The sequence below is a fragment of the Dromiciops gliroides genome, chromosome 1 (genome assembly GCF_019393635.1).
Source record: "Dromiciops gliroides isolate mDroGli1 chromosome 1, mDroGli1.pri, whole genome shotgun sequence".
Taxonomy (NCBI): Eukaryota; Metazoa; Chordata; class Mammalia; order Microbiotheria; family Microbiotheriidae; genus Dromiciops; species Dromiciops gliroides.
Window position 1 is genome coordinate 227,287,159 of NC_057861.1, and position 12,251 is coordinate 227,299,409.

A 12,251-nucleotide genomic window follows, 5' to 3' on the forward strand; every position below is an offset into this window, starting at 1 on the left:
CAAGTCACTTCTGTCTTAGTTCCCTCATTTGTAAAATGGGAATACTAATAGCATCTGCCTCCCAGAGTGGTTGTGAGGATCCAATGAAATAATAATTGTAAAGCACTTAGCACTTAGCCTGGCACATAGAAAGTGCTATATAAATTTTAGCTATTATCAACTTAATCTGTGTCTGTCCCGATTTCCTCAACTATAAAATGGGAATATTACCTCCCAAGGTTGTTGTGAGGATCAAATGAGATAATAATTGTAAAGTGCTTAGCACAGCATCTGGCATATTGTAAGCTCAGTATAAGTGTTAACTATTATTATTGTATTCCCTCCCATTTCTTTTAAGCCTTATGTTACTGATCATCTCCCCTTCCTACATATTCTTTTCTACTGGCCCCTTCCCCTCTTCATACAAACATGGGCGGGTCTCCATTATCTCCAGAAAAAAGAAAAAAAAAAGCTTATTTTTGACACTTTCACCTGCTTTAACTCACAGTCCCTACTCTTCTTGGTCCTTCCAACTCTAATACTCTAAAAGTCACCTAGTCCTTTGTCCTCTTCTCCTCGCGCTCCCTTTCCCTCTTTCCTTCCTCCGCTCTCTCAGGCAGGGATCTGTCCCCCGGTGGGAGATGAAGGGCCGGGGGTGGGGGGCAGCGGAGCCCCATCCCGAGAGCTCGAAGGTGACTAGAAGTCAGCGGAGGAGAAAGTGCCCAGGGGCGGCGGGACCGCACTCCGGGGGTGAGCGCAGCCGAGCGGAGTTGGAGGCGGAGCGCGGAGAGAGCGCAGAGCACCCCGGGCTGAGAGAAGGGGCCCCTTTCCGTCCCACCTGCCCGGTGGACAACCCACGAGCGGCAGCAAAAGCCATGGGCTGCGAGAGGGAGAAGGGAAAGCGAGAAGGGAGTCAGGTGCAAGCTTTCCCTCGGCCTCCCGCAGAGGGAGGCGGGAGCATGCGCGCCAGTAGCGGGCGAGGGGGCGGCTCCCCACCCTCCCCTCCCCCTCCGCCCCTTCCCCACCCCAGGACTCTGGTTTGGCTGCATTGGCTCGCGCAGTCCCAGCTGGTCCGCGGGTCGCGGCCCCGCCCGGCCTGTCACGGAGCCCGGCGCTGCGGGGGGTAAGGAGGACGTTAGCTAGAGAGCCATGTGGGATGGTCCCGAGGGCGCGTGTGCGAGAGCCGGGGCGCTGGGGGGGAACCCGGGGTGGTCGGGGAGGAAGAGGAGGAGGAGGAAGGCGAGTGCCCCGCGAGGTGCGTGCGTGGCGTGTGGCTCCGCATGCCCGGAGGGCTGGGGGGGGCGGGCGGGGGTAGTAGTTAATTTCATTCCAATCCCTTTGCTCTTTTTCTTTCTCTTTCTCTTTCGGAGGACGCGGGACGTGGTGCTGTGGCCGCCCCGCACGCACGCCGGGGGCGCTTGGCTGTCCCCACTTTGCTTGCACTTTGGACGGGGCGCAACAGCGGCGGCGGCGGCGGCGGCAGCAGCATCTGTGGCTGACTCCCCGCGGGGCACGGGGAGCTTTGGGGGGGCCAGGGGCAGATGAAGGCTGACGCTACCGCGATCACATGCGTGTGGAGGAGCCAATACAGCTCCAATGTCCTGTCGGGGCGGGTAGGGTATTGGGGAAAACGAGGGGAGCAACCTTTTTTCCGGGGGGAGGGGCATGAGAGGACCCTCCCCAGACTTAGGTTGACCATATCCTCCTTGTACTTTGCGCCGCTCGTGCCTTTTGTTTTGCTTCCTCCTCCTGGCATTAGGGCTGGGCCGGGGTCATTCAGTTTCGGAGAAGACCCTGTGGTCACGCCTCGACTCCCCCTCCTCTTCCTCTTCTAACTTTGGTTTGGCTTCCTTTGCTAGTTGAGTCTACGGGAGGGACTCCGAGGTCGTCCTCCTCTTCCCTAACTTCAGTTTGGCCTCTTTGGGTGGTTGAGCCTACGGGAGGGACAGATGTTCTGTAAATTATTTCTCACTTTCTGTTCCTTTGGGGGAAAACCCTTTTTGAGGGGGACACTCGTTATCTCCTCCATCACCCTTGGCTTCTTCCATTGTTGGCTAGGATGAGATAAGTAAAGTCCAACTCTAGAAGAAACAGGAATATCTCGGGAGGTTTTGCCAGAAACCACCACTTGTAATGTCTACTATATCTGAAAAATTTCCCTCAATGAGTCCCATGGCCTTTTTTTGTCATTAGAGATCATCTCACCCCTTTCTTTATGACTAAGCTGACCTTTCACTTCATAAAATATGGCAAAGAAAAAATTCCCCCACATTTTCCTTCTAACCCCCCCCCCCAAAAAAAAGAAAAGCACTTGTTCTTATGATAATATGTGTCAAGAGTTTGGTGAAATCAGTGTCTGGTCAAGATGTGGTGAAGTCGGTCAATAATCAAAAGTTTGGTGAGATCAGTGTCTGGTCATTCAGTCAATAATCAAGGGTTTGGTTTTGACCTACCCTTGGCCTCATATAATTTAAATGCAAAGGTACTGTCCTTTTTAGGACTCCTTGGTCCTTGATCATATCTTCACATTTATTTTAACATAGATAATGGTCAGATTCTTTGCCGAGGATCAGTTTGTAGAAGCTCAATTTCCAACCAGTTTGTTGCTCTAACTCACCAAAAGTCTAAATTTCTACTTTTACCGATAAGGAAACAGGCTGAGAGAGAAGTGACTTGCACAGTGTCTTTAAAGTTTTAGAGCCAAGATTAGAATCCAGGTTTCCAGAGTTCTGAGCTTGTGCTCTTTTTCAGATGCTAGCTGCTTTATAAGGAATATAATTTAAACAGGATAAAATGCAAATTGAAACTGACAAGGCTTATTTTTGATTAATCATATGATTTCCTTGAGTCTATTTAGCAACTTTTCTCCCGAAATGAATTTTAAAAAATTATTTCCCCACTATTGTTTGTTTTTACATTGTCTTCGTTGCGGAATATCTCTCTCCCCTACCCAATGGAGTTGGAGCCCTTGAAAGAACTTATTAAAAGTAAAAAGAAAAAGAGGGAGAATAGCACTTCAAAACCAACCAAAGCATTAATCATATCTGACAGCATATGCAGTATTCCAACACCACAATCCCTCACCTGCAAAGAAGGGAGAGGTTTTTCTCAGTACTTCTAGGATCAAGCTTGGTCGTTCCACAACGTTTAGGTTTTTTTGTGGTGGTTTATTCCACTTAAATGGTTGTTACCTTGTATGTTGTTTTCCTGGCTTTATTTCTTTCAGTCTGTATTAATTCACAGAAGTCTTCCTATTTAGAAGTGGGTTGATAGGATCATAGAGAGCTTTCCACATGTTTCAGGTGAGGAAACAGGCCCAGGCCTAGGAGTTTTCAACCTAAGGTCATGTAGGTAATAAGCATCTGAGGATTTGAAGTCAGTTCAAATACTCTCATAATATGCAACTAGGTGCTGCACTGGATAGAGTGCTGGGCCTGGAGTCAGGAGGACCTGAGTTCAAATCCAGCCTCAGACACTTGACACTTACTAGCTGTGTGACTCTGGGCAAGTCACTTAACCCTCATTGCCCCACAAAAAACCCCCCAAAACAAAAACAACACAGAAAAAGAAAACCCCAAATGAGGTTACAAAGAGTTGGAAACAACTAAACAACATGCTTTCTCCCTCTTTGAGTACCGATATGTTCTGTATGCCTCACAAATTCATATTCGTAGTATCCTTAAAGCAGGAGGAAGATTTCTGATAAGTGGGATTTGTGAGGTTATAGGAGTGTTTGGACAGACAGAAGGCACTAATGTTTTGGACAGAGGCATACATACCTTATCTAAGGTAGTTATTTTTTTCTGTGCAAACAGGACTTTTTCATAGGACCAAAGCTTAGTGAAGAAAGGTGGAGACTTGGTGGTAGGATTGGGATAGAAAAACTGGGATGGGAAGGATGAGCTTGGTTGTACTTTGGCTTTTTTTTTTTTCCCAGGGCAATGGGGGTTAAGTGACTTGCCCAGGGTCACACAGCTAGTAAGTGTCAAGTGTTTGAGGCCGGATTTGAACTCAGGTACTCCTGAATCCAGGGCCGGTGCTTTATCCACTGTGCCATCTAGCCGCCCCTGTACTTTGGCTTTTGATCTTGGGGGAATGTCAAAATGGGGATTGGGGGTATTCTGGTGGGTTTTGGTTATGATATATTTAATGTGAAGTAACATTGATTGTATCCAGTTCTATTGTGGATGTTTGTCTATTAGGCTTTTGATTGATTTGGCTAGCAAGCCAAGCGAGAGCTTGAGAATGTTAGTTAAGCAGTGACAATTAGCGAGTTCCAATTTCAGGCAACACGGTTGTATGTAGTATTTCAGAATGATTCACTGTGTTACTGCTTTGACTTTGGGATTCTGAAATCGGTCGATTGGTTGCTGTCCCTCTTAATCGAAGAGGACCAAAATGATATCACTATATTGGAATCAATGTACTGATCAGACCAATATGAGCTTGGAAGATTGGAAGATATCACAGATTGGGTACAAATAATCCACATGAACATTTGTCTCCTCCAAATGATATCTCTAAATTTTTGAATCTTGCGTTCCTTTGAGCTACCCCAATTCTGCTTTGCTCATAGAGTACGGCACCTTCTCCGATGGGTGCACACCACGCTGGGGGGGGTCCTGTACCATTGTCTCCCATGTCATGCAATTGATACTAAAGTTCTTCAGAGAGACCTTCACAATGTCCTTGTATTTCTTCTTCTCTATGAGGGCTTGCCTTGTGTGAGTTCTCCAAAAATTAGTGTTTTAGGCAAACATATGTTTGCATTTGAACAATGTGGCCAACGTGTCTGAGTTGTGCTTTCTGCATTTGGGTTTGAATCCTTGGCAGCCCTGCTGGAGAACTGACCTCAGAGGGTATTGGAGTCAGATATTTATTGCTTCTCTTCCTACTGTCTAAATTCACTGCCTTTCCTGAAATTTTCCTCCTCTTCCACCTCTTGATGGCTAAATAGAGGTATTCCTCAAAACTCACGTCCTAACTTTTTTCTTTTTACATTCTCAAGTAGGTCTTATGTATGCCATTCCCTTGCATTTTATATAACTCTAGCTCCAGACTCTCTCCTTCAGCTTCTAATCCCTATTTCAAGCTACCTACTGGACAACTACAGTTGAAAGCATGTAAAACTCAGCTTGTCCAAAACTGAATTCTGTTATCTCCCGTCCCCCACCTGCTTCTCCCTCTAATTGCTTCTTTGTCCTGAGTTTCCTATTTTCTTGGAGGGGTACAATACACCATTCTCCTCCCAGTCACTCAAGCTGGAGACCTTGGGGTTGTTTCTGACATCTCCCTTCCACCCACATTCAGTTACTCTCCCAGTCCTTTTGATTGGATTTGGTCTGCGATATCTCAGGCATCTGCCCCCTCCTTTCCATTCCTTTAGCCACTGTTTAGGCTCTAACTCTGAACAAGGTTATTGCTGTGGACTCCTAACTGGTTGCCATGCCTCCAGCCCTACTGCTCTAAACTCTTCTACACATGCCTTTGCCAGATTAATTTTCCTGAAGCACGACTCTGATTGTTGGTGTGTCCTGCTCAGAATCCATAAGCCACGCTGTCGTTTATGGGATAAAGTCCAGCCTTTTAAAATAAGGTAATAGATTTAGACTCGGAAGGCATCTCGGTGTCATCTAGTGCTGTGGCTCCCTCTGTTTTGCAACTGGGGAAACTGAGGCCCAGGGAGGTTAAATGACTTTTCGGACTTTGTATAACTTTTAAGTGGCCGAGCCAGGATTCCAAGGAAGAAGCCCTTTGACTCAAAATTCGTTGTTATTTTCAATTCACAATGACATATCTCAGGATTCTTCATAATCTACCCACTCCTACGGTGCTAAAAAGACTAGCTATGGCAAACTAGATTTCTTCAAACTCCTTGAGCCACACTTTGTCCATTTGTAAAATACGCTCTGAAATAAGCACTAAGAATACAAATACAAGCTGAAAGAAAGACAGTCACTACCCTTAATGAGATTATAGTCTAATGGGGGAAGACTACATATGAAATTGAGGTGAAAAGATGGGCCTAAGGGCCTGAGCCCTGAGTTTTTTATTTGCCTTTGTTCATACTGTTTCCTGTACCTGAAAGGTCTCTCTCTTTGCCTCTTCTCTTCCACATCTACCTGTAGGAATTCTACCAATTTTTAAGGCTCATGTCAAATGCTGCCTTTCCAGTTTAGCCTTCTATAATCTCCGAAATTGGAAGTGACCTTTCCTCTTTTTAAATTCCTTTTTCTATTCCCCCATCTTGTTCTGCTCTTTTCTCTCCATAGATTCCTTGAAAGTGGTGGTAAGTAGTAGGTTGGGGAGGGGATTCAATTTTTTTCTTTATCCTCCTATGTACTGCAGCTGGGCTTCACAGTTAGGAGGTGCTTGGGAAAAGGGGATGAGCTATTGGGGATAGCCACAATTAGGGAACGGGAAGAAGAGCACCCTGGAAGGGTGATGGTGAAGAAGTAGTTTGAAAGGTAGGTGACTAAGGTTAGTACAGTGTTAAATCTAGGGAGAAGACTTTTAATAAGAAGCTAGTTTTCAGCAGTGTTAATGGCAACACTGTTCAAAGGCCTTGGGATTTAACTAGAATTTTTAAGCAGGAGGGATACTTAGCAGTCCCTTGTCTTAAGGAACTTGCATACTACTGAGGTGGAACTGTGGTTAGAGCACTAGACCTGGAGTTAGGGAGATTTGAGTTCAGATCTAGCCTTAGAAGCAGACTAGATGTGTGAATGCTTAACTTTTCCCTCATTTTCTTCATCTGTAAAATAGGGAATCCCTCCCAGGGTTGTTGTGAAGTTAATATTTGTAAAGTGCTTTATAAACCTTAAAGCTAATCTTATCATTATTGTTGTTATTACTGGAGAGAGTTGAGCCCTGGGGGGGGGGGGGAAATCACATTTGAGATGTAGTAACTAAATACTGTCATATATACAAAAGGGGCTTATGGCAATATAAATATTAAGTTTATCATTGATTTGTTAAATGAGTTAAATGGCTCAAATACAACCTAAGAGGCTACATGTACTGCCTTTGGGTTGATTGGAGAGAATTGGTTTGTTTTGGGGCAGGACTATTGTTCTTAGTTCTTGTCAGAGTTAATAGCTCCAATTGTTTTGAATGGTCATTTGAAACAATACATCTGCAAATAGTACAGTCTATTGGCAATTGGGCATGTGACCAAAACAACATATACATCGGAACATGGCAACTGACTTTAACACAGAATTTGTATCTTTTCCATGTGGATTTAGTGATTATTAGAAGTTCCAAATAGACCTCAAGAGTAATGCCATTTGTGGCACCTTCTGGCAAATATAAGAATTTATGCATATTCATGGAGTTTTTCTAAGTGCAAGCACAGCAGATCCTTAAAAAACCCAGCTATTGGGGCAGCTAGGTGGTGCAGTGGATAGAGCACCAGCCCTGGATTCAGGAGGATCTGGGTTGAAATCCGGCCTCAGACATTTAACAGTTACTAGCTGTGTGACCCTGGGCAAGTCACTTAACCCCAATTGCCTCACCAAAAAAACCAAAAAAACCCAAACCCAGCTATCTTGAGAAGTTAGCATTATTGATTGTTTAAAACAATTAAAAAAATACTATAGGTAGTGGTTCCTTATTTTAAATCTTTCCCCTTCTATTTTCCTCCCCATCCCCTAGGAACTAATTTTGTTATGGTCTCTCAGCCAATAGCATGAGGCATTTATTTATTCAATTGAGGACAACTTTGGTTCATTCTGAGTTCCATATTCACTAGAAAAGTCGGAAAATGTCCACGGTGTTTAGGTGTTAACTAACACCTAAGGCAAAGGCAAGACGTGAAGGATGTTAAAAAAAAATGAGATTTGGTTCTTTGTGATACAATATTCTAAGATGTGTTTGAAGAAGGCTTTGTTTTACTTTTGTGTAAATTATCAATACACCGAAATAGACTTTGTTCTGTCATATGTACAAAAGTTAGTTTTTAAACATAGGTATGCAACCTACTTACCAAATTCATAGAATATTTTATAGACTCTTAGAACTAAAGGGAACTTTAGACAGCATCATATCAGATCTATAAACTATGCTAGATTAGAGTTTAGAAAGGACCCTTTGTAATTTAGATAGCTAGGTGGCACAGTGGTCAGAATGTTGGATTCCAGTCAGGAAGACCTGAGTTCAAATTCCACTTATTAGCTATGACTGCCTCAGTTTCAGATAAGTCCCAGTTTCTTCATCTGTAAAGTGGAGAGCAAGGCAGTCAGCTTTTATGAATATATATATATATATATATATATATATAAAATCTCATTAAGGGCAGTGACTGTCTTTCAGCTTGTATTTGTATTCTTAGTATATATATATATATATATATATATATATATCCTCATCTGTGAAATGGGATTAACCCACATTCTAGATTTAGGGTGAACATCAATTAAAATAATACATGTAAAGTGTTTAGTAGACTTTAAAACTCTAGCTATACTATAACCCCATGGCACTTATTATTATCCTTAAATTCCTCAGTCTTTCCAAATGTTAGCCCTGAATTGTTCATGACGCTAACTGTGCTTCAAAATCCTCATTTTATACACCTGATATGTGGAGATGGTTGAGAACAAAGCTCTCATCTTCTGCCCCTCAGAGCTGTGTTTTTTATTTCCAGAAAATATGTTGTCAGTGTTTTCTGGGCAGCAGTTTAAGACATAACTTTCAATTAGGCCTGGAAGTTTGAAGCTAATGTACAAGGTTGGTTTCCCATTTGTGCAAAGCTGTTGCAAGAAACTCCTGTCCAAGTTCTCAGAACTAAATGGAAACACGGGGCTTTCTTCGATTTCTGCTAATTGCCAAAGCCGGTGGAGCAGACTTTACTGGTTGCTAAAGACTTCAGTAAGCAAGGTTGTGGGATTCTGTAAACCATGTAAAACAGCAGCTGTTAACGGGCTTGTCTCTTGTGGATCCTGTATAAACTGAAGGAAGTGTGTCTGTTTCCAGCTGTTGCTGTCTTTGTGTGAGGGACTCTGCCCATCCATTATCTTGCAATCAGTCACTGGCAATCTTGAGAGCTGAGGTTTTTTGTCTTGTTTGTTTTTTGTACCAGAGTGAGGACGAGGAGAATGTCACTGAAATCTTATTTAAGAATTCCAGTCCTTGGCGCCCAAAATAAACAATGCTCTTTGCTATGGCCAGTGAAGAAAAATAAAGGTAGCCTGGCAGGTGTAGTGTAGTTATTCATTAGTCTCCCCATAAGATTGAATGAGTCAATAATGCATGGTTTAGTGGAAATGTGTTTGCTTGTTGTTTTCCTCCAGTTGGGTTATTTCTTTTTTATGTTTCAAGAGGCTTTTTAGTTCAAAGGAAACTTTGACCCTGACTTTGGCCATGTTTGTGGGCCTGAGACCCTTAAATAATAAGAGCTAACATTTATATAATAGCATGTAAAGATTTGCAAAGATCTTTATGTATATTATTATTTTTGAGTTTTTATTTTTCTTGATATTTTCTTCCAAAGTAAACAACATGATGGTATTGAATTTAGATTTATTTTTACTCCATGTTTAGAATCACAGAATGTTAGAGCTAAAAGAGACTAGACATTATCTGGCTTTGGCTTGATACAATTCCCATCCCCTTTTCATTTCACTGAGGAGGAAGATGGGAGCCCAGAAATGTTAAAATAACTTATTCAAGGCCACATAGTGAGTTCATGAAAGAAGTGAAGTATTTCACATTAAGAGGCTTTTCTTGGTGATCAGAAATTTTCTGTTTTTGAAAAACATGGTTTTTTAGTCCTTGCCAGAAAGTTCCTTATCTCAGAAGTGTCATATACTGGGCCAGCGCCATGCAGCTCACAACACTCCCAAGTGCAGCCCGAACTGAATTTGAATATAAGTGGGAAATACTTAACATAATGGATAAAAATAAAATAAAACATGGCTAATATTAACATGTGGCTTCTAAGTCAGTATGCATCTTGAAGGGGCTATTCTGTAAAACTTAGTGGGCCCCATGTCTATTTGAGTTTGATACCACCTTATATAATAATTATGCTTGATACCTCCTGCCAAGACTAAACAGACTTAGGCAGCTGGGTGGTACAGTGTATAGAGCTCTAGGCCTGGAGTTAGGAAGACCTGAGTTCAACTTTGCTATGTGACATTGGGCAAGTCACTTAACCCTGTTTGCTTCAGTTTCTTCAACTATAAAATGGCATAGATTACAGCACTTATAATAACATTCCCAGGTGCATTGTGATGATTAAATAAGATAATATTTTTTAAATGTTCATTGCAGGGGGTTGGGCAGCTGGCATGTAGTAGGCATTATATAATATAAATACTATTATTACTGTTGTTGTTCAGTTGTGTCCTACTCTTCATGATCCCCTGGACCATACTGTCCCTGGAATATTCTTGTCAAAGATACTAGAGAGGTTTGCCATTTCTGCAGTGGTTTGGTTGAACAGGTTAAATGACTTGTCCAGGGTTACACAGCTAGATTTGAACTCAGGTTTTCCTGACTCTAGGCCCATCACTCTATCCATTTAGCCACCTAGCTGCCTCTGTTATTATTATTAGCCAATCATAAATCTATCACCATGCTTAATGAAGTAGGGACAGATAGATTTTAAAGTACCAGATTTTAAGTACTTGTGATTTTACTCCATTAAGAAAAGCAAACTAAGATATCCCATTGGGAGGATATTCTCTTGGCAGTGTTTTTATTTATGTAAGCTTTAGGTTTGATTTCAGTCATCTTATGACTTACAGCCTTTCCTTCTACAGTGGTATAGACATCACCCTTTTGATGTCACTGGTCCTCTTCCAGAAGGAAGGATAAACAACAAAATCCTAAGCCACACCTACATCTGGAGAAGTAGTGTAGTGAACAGAGAATTGGCTCTTTAGCTCAAAGATGTGGGTTAATATCTCCTTTCTGGGGGCAGCTAGGTATCGCAGTGGATAAAGCACCAGTCCTGGATTCAGGAGGACCAGAGTTCAAATCCGGCCTTGGACACTTGACACTTACTAGCTGTGTGACCCTGGGCAAGTCACTTAACCCTCATTGCCCCACAAAAAGAAAAAAAATATCTTTTCTGATCTGTAACATACCTACCTCAGTCACTTAAATGACTGGGTAGGTCACCCAACCTGTCAGTGCTGTAGGTGACTCCCTCAGACTATAAATGGCTGAGAAGATGCTAGCCTGTTTTGATAGAGGGAGTTTTCTTGTCCAGGAATTCCCAGTGTCAAGGAAAACACTTATCAGTCCCTGGTCTTTCTGAAGGGCTTGCTTCACCTGGTGGTTTTCAAGATCAAATGAGAGAATGTATTTAAAGTGCTTTGTCCTAGTTTCTTCTTAGTAGTGGGGTGGGAAATTGGCTGAGAGACTAATCCTTTTTTCACTGTCTATGTGCATAAGGATAATCAAATAATGGGTTTAAGTGAAAGTGACGGCTAGGGCCCTGGGCTCACAGAGTCAGGAAGTTTGTTGTTAAGTTGTTTTTCAGTTGTGTCCAACTCTCTGAGATCCCGTTTGGGGTTTTCTTGGCAGAGGTGGTTTGCTGTTTTCTTCTCCAGATCATTTTACAGATGAAGAAACAGACAAACAGGGTTTAGTGAGTTGTTCAGGTCACACAGCTAGTAAGTGTCTGAGGCTGGATTTGAACTCAGGAAGATGAGCCTTCCTGGCTCCAGGCCTAGCACTCTATCCACTTCGCCCCTAACCGCTGGAGTCAGGAAGACCTGAGTTCAAATTAGACCTCAGACTTTTGCTAGCTCCAGGGCAAGTCACTTAACCTCTTTGTTTGCTTAATCCACTGGAGAAAGAAATTCTTCCTGCCTGTCATTCCCGTGAAGTTTTTTTCCCCTTCTGAGAAATATCATAATTTAAAATTCTAGTTCCCCAGGTAAGATTTTACCTTGGGGCAATCAATCCCTCTGCTTTTTACTTTCACAGTAATACCCATTTAATCATATACTTTAGGCACTTGGCTCTTGTGAGACAACTCTTCTCACTTGTAACCTGCTTGTAAAACTTTTTGTTTAGAAAATCAAGTGGCTGTGGATAGAGTGCTGGGTCTGAGTTAAAATTTGGCCTCAAGACACTTTCCCTGTGACCCTAAGCAAATCAATTAACTTTTTTGCCTCAGTTTCCTCAACTGTAAAATGAGGATAATAATAGCACTTACCTTTAAGATTGCCATGAGAATCAAATGAGATACTATTTGTAAAGTGCACTGTGCCTGGTTATTATTTTGGACAACAATCTAGAGCCAGATCTGGACCCTT

At 42.5% G+C, this 12,251-nt stretch overlaps 1 protein-coding gene across 1 annotated transcript in view; it reads left to right on the top strand.

The window, feature by feature from the left end:
* The first annotated feature begins 992 nt into the window (after positions 1-992).
* The window catches only part of L3MBTL4 (L3MBTL histone methyl-lysine binding protein 4), a 536,490-nt gene continuing 525,231 nt past the window's right edge, over positions 993-12,251 (top strand). The window contains exon 1 of the mRNA XM_043991609.1: positions 993-1,102. The gene's annotated coding sequence lies outside the window, so the exon portion shown is untranslated. The remainder of the gene's footprint in view (positions 1,103-12,251) is intronic.